Raw genomic sequence first — 5,000 nt, 5'->3', positions numbered from 1 at the left:
TTCTCGGGTAAAGGGACATCCTCTTAGCTGTCTTAGACGAATACCCTTGTCTTTTCAGGGGGTACTGGATAACCTCCAGGCGTGAAGGCGAAGGGATTGAGGGTTTTCGTGAAACCTCTGAAAGTGTGGCTGCCTCAAGAGGTCCGGTCTGTCGGGAAGAGGCCACGGAGGGAGACTGGCAAGGCTTTTTAGGTCTGCGAACCACTCTCTCTCCGGCCACCAAGGCACTACCAAAGTCATTTTTAGGTTGATTGCCATCCTCACTCTGTTGAGGACTTGTCTTATCAGGGCGAAGGGAGGAAAAGCGTAGACGTCGAGACCGTCCCACCTGTGTTGAAAGGCGTCCTCCATTGCTGCTTTCGGGTCTGGGACAGGAGAACAGAATACGGGGAGTTGTGTGTTCAACCTTGTCGCAAAGAGATCCATTACCGGGGATCCCCACATCTGAATGATGTAACTTGCTACCTCTTGGTGAAGGGACCATTCTGTCCCCACTACTTGTCCCACTCTGCTGCGGCCGTCTGCTAGGACGTTCTTCTTCCCCGGAATGAATCTTGCCGACAGATTGACTTCTTCTTTTTCCGCCCACTTCAGGACTCGTAGGGCGAGACCGCACAACTCCTTCGACTTCAATCCTCCTTCCTTCTTTATATACGCCACCACTGTTGCGTTGTCTGACATCAGAGCCACTGAGTTTCCTTTCAGATCTTTCGTGAAGTGTTGGCAGGATTCTTGGACCGCTCTCATCTCCAGGACATTGATATGTAGAGACTTTTCCTCTTCTGTCCATATGCCCCTCGCTGTCTTCCCTCGAAGATGCTCACCCCATCCCTCCTTTGATGCATCCGTGAAAAGAAGGAGTTCCGGAGGTGCGGATAACAATGGCATCCCTTTTTGAGAGTGTGTCCGATTCTGCCACCACTCTAGAGCTTGCTTGGTTTCCTGAAGAACTGGAACAATCTTGTCTGGGGAGCTTTTCTGATTCCACTTCTCTTTTAGATTCCATTGAATGCTCCTGAGGTTCTGCCTCCCGTGTGGAACTAGCTTCTCTAAGGACACCAGATGTCCTATCAACCTCTGCCAATCCTTCGCTCTTCTGGGATGTCCTTGTAGGAATGGACGGAGTACTTGGTCCAGGTTGTTCAGCCTGTCTATTGATGGAAATGCCTTGACTTGTAATGAATCCCGAACTATCCCCAAGTAAGTCGCTTTGTTGGTCGGGATTAGATGAGATTTCTCCAGGTTGACTGTGATGCCCAGATTTTTGCATAATTGAAGAAGATCTGTGCCCTGCTGATTCAAGACTTCCTTTGAGGATGAAAGCAGTAACCAGTCGTCCAGGTATCGAATTAGACGAATACCCCGTTCGTGAGCCCACACGGATATCATCGTAAAAACTCGTGAATACCTGGGGAGCCGTGGAAAGTCCCAAGCACAGGGCCTTGAATTGCAAAATCTGGGCACCCCACTTCACCCTGAGAAACTTCCTGCTTGCTGGATGAATAGGGATTTGGAAATAGGCATCCTTGAGGTCTATGGAAATCATAAAGTCCCCCTCCCTCAAGGATGCCATGACTGTTCTTGGGGTGTCCATCTTGAAAGTAGTCTTTCGAATATATTTGTTGAGGGCTGACAGGTCTATCACTTGTCTCCACCCTCCTGTCGCTTTCTCCACCAAGAACAGGCGACTGTAGAACCCCATAACCGGGAAATTCACCGTCTCCAAAGCTCCCTTCTCCATCATCGTGGAGACTTCTTCGTCCAAGGCAGCCCTCTTCAACGGGTCCTTGGGAACCAACCATTCCGCCTGACTTGCTGGAATCAACGGAGGAAGGTCCTCCAGAAATGGAATCCTGTAACCCTCCTTCAATACAGTTACTGTCCACGGATCTGCTCCGTGGAGCTTCCATGCTTGGCAAAAAGAGTCTGAGGCATCCCCCTACCTCCTACGAGATGAACGGCCTGAACGGCCTCTTCTGGAGGACGAGTAAGCACTCCTGTAAGTGGGCGTCGTTGAAGTAGCTCCCCTTCGGGAGGGATTCACCGACTGGGACCAATGTCCTGAGGAAGGTTTGCGCCTTCCTTGCGCTGGGGCAGACCGAGAAGTCGTAGGAGCTTCTGCAAAAGGTCTCCTAAATACAGGACGTCTCGCCGAATGTGGCTTAGGCACGACGAGTTCCCTCTTTTTGGCCATCTTCTCTGCTAGCTCTTCTGCCTTCTTTGTGGGGATAAGTTGTTCGTCCCATACCGAGATGTTTCGCAGAGCTCTAACCTCTCTGTCGGGGACTTTCACTGGAAGGTTCTTAAACATTGAATCTCTTCTCCTCAGTACCCAGTTCGCGGAGAGAGCCAAGGCCTGGAACGTCAGAAATTTAAGGGCACAACTTCCTGATCCCAGCAACTCGTTCAACGCCTCTCGTTTGGCAGGCTCCAACGAATCTGTCGGAATCTGAGTGCCCACTAAGGTGATGGCCCACCAATCCAACCACGAAGCGACGTTAACCAGGTCCCTCGACATCTCCTCCATCATCACGGACTCGGACTGGGAGAAGTAGGTGGGTGCCGATGAAGCCTTTTCGTCTGAGAAGCCCTGGCATAAGATATCCAGAACATCCTCCATCTTACTTGCACCATGAGGCCTTCCTTCCAAAGCATAGTACTTGCTTTGGGACTTAAGTCCCTGCATGAGTTTAGCCGCACTATAGCCTTTAACCGAGTCTCCATTGCGGGCTATAACTTTGTCGATATGGGCTCGGCCTACCCTAACGTGTCTGGCCTCCGGAAGGGCTAAAGAGGACTTCTTTTGTACAGGTGCTCCCAAAAACTTGTTCAATCCAGAGATCCAATCCTCCTCTTCTTGCAGTATACGCTCTACCAAACTATTGTAGCTACTAATTAAGGAGATCACCCTCCTATACGCGGAGTCCTCCATCGGAAGCGCAGCCTCATCGTCCGCTTCCTCCGTCCTACGCTGGGGGGAGGAATGATCACGGGCACCTCCGCTTGGACGGGACCCTCGGCTCTTCTTATCCTTGTCGACGGAAGCCTCCGTCCTCTTAAAAGCCCTCGACGAAGGGACAGGCTCCTTTGTGAAATTGTTCGATCGACGGAGGAGCCCGCACTCGTCTCTCATCTCAATGGGGAGACCCGTCGAGGCTGCCCGTCCTAGGAGACGACTCCCTCCGCTGGGCGGATTGAGTGTCTCTAGGTCGGGACTTATGCCTACAAGACGAAGTCCTCCGGTCATCGGTTGACGCCATGGCGAGGCTACTGGAGGCCCTTCTAGGAGGACTGTCTCCTGCCTGCTTGGCTATAGAGCTTGAGGTCTTTGTAAGGTCCCTAAGCTTATTGTCGGGTACGAAGACCCATGTTCCTTGAGGAGAACTAGCTCTCCTGCTCTTTCTCGGAGGCGAACGAGAGCTTCCTCTCCTATCTCCTGATCTTGTGGATGACTTAGAAGGGGACCTCCTCCTCACAGACCGTTCTTTCCTCCTTCTACGTCTCCTACGTCGTTCCTCACCCGACGAGCACGATGAATCTTGCACTGACGAGTCTGACTTACACGGGAACCTCGACTTCGTAGCGGATGGAGGCTTCTTGGACCCACGTTGCACTCCAGATGTAGAAGGTTGTAAAAATTCGCCCGGAACTGCTGAAGTAGGCGGCATCAACGACGACGGACGATCTATGAAAGGGAAGGACTCGCTCAAGCCCTCCTCCATATCCACGGAGACCTTAACGGAGTCCTTGGCACACCCCATGCCAGCGGATCTTCTTGCGGGGAATCTTCTCTATCGACGGCAGCCTCTGCAGCCGAAGCGCATGAGACATCAACCCAAGAATCTGGCGAAGAAAATGGGACACTATTATTCCACATGGGGTCCTCCCCCGAGACGCACTCCCCTTGCACGAGAGCAACGTCCCTCGGACCCCCACTAAATAAACTTACAGGCGCCTGATTCGCCATGAAAGAAGAAGAAACGCCCTCAACATCATTCCCCTGGGAAAGAGGCACCAACTTTTTCCCTTTCACAGACTTACCTCGTCCCCTACTCTGGGTAGGGGAAGAAGAAGGAACTCTACCTGATCCCTCACCCGCAGAAGTCGCAGGGGAGGACAAACTTGTTTTCCTGGGAGACCGCCTCGTAGCTTTCTTCTTCTTGGTCCCAAATTTGACCTATTGGACCTCACTCCAGCTAGCACATTCCGGGCACGTGTCCGAAGGCGAACACACTTTACCTCTACACGAGGAACACAACGAATGAGGATCAACATCGGGCTTAGACAAAAAAGCCCCACAACCCTAGTTGGGAAAGCAGGATGCTATAAGGGCTGGGGCCCCAACAGGGAAAATAGCCCAGTGAGGAAAGGAAACATGGAAAAATAAAATATTTTAAGAACAGTAATAACATTAAAATGAATTTTTCCCACATAAACTATAAAAACTTTAAAAACAAGAGGAAGAGAAAATCAGATAGAATAGTGTGCCCAAGTGTGCTCTTAAGCAAGAAAACTCTATCCCAAGACAGTAGAAGACCATGGTACAGAGGCTATGGCACTACCCCAGACTAGAGAACAATGGTTTGATTTTGGAGTGTCCTTCTCCTAGAAGAGCTGTGTTATATATATACATACACAGTATAGTATATATATATATATATATAGTATACTATATATATAGTATATATATATATATACTATATATATATATTTATATACATTCACATACATATGCATATATGTATATATATATAAATATATATATATACTATATATATATATATACTATATATATAGTATATATATATTCAATGTATATGTATATACATATGTATATCTATCTATCTATAGTATATATATATTTATATATATATATATATATATTCAATGTATATGTAGTATACATATGTATATCTATCTATCTATAGTATATATATATATACTATATATATATACTATATATGCATATATATGTACGATATATAAATATATATGTATAT

Source organism: Palaemon carinicauda, chromosome 1 (assembly GCF_036898095.1).
Source record: "Palaemon carinicauda isolate YSFRI2023 chromosome 1, ASM3689809v2, whole genome shotgun sequence".
NCBI classification, from domain to species: domain Eukaryota; kingdom Metazoa; phylum Arthropoda; class Malacostraca; order Decapoda; family Palaemonidae; genus Palaemon; species Palaemon carinicauda.
This window is presented reverse-complemented; position numbering follows the sequence as displayed.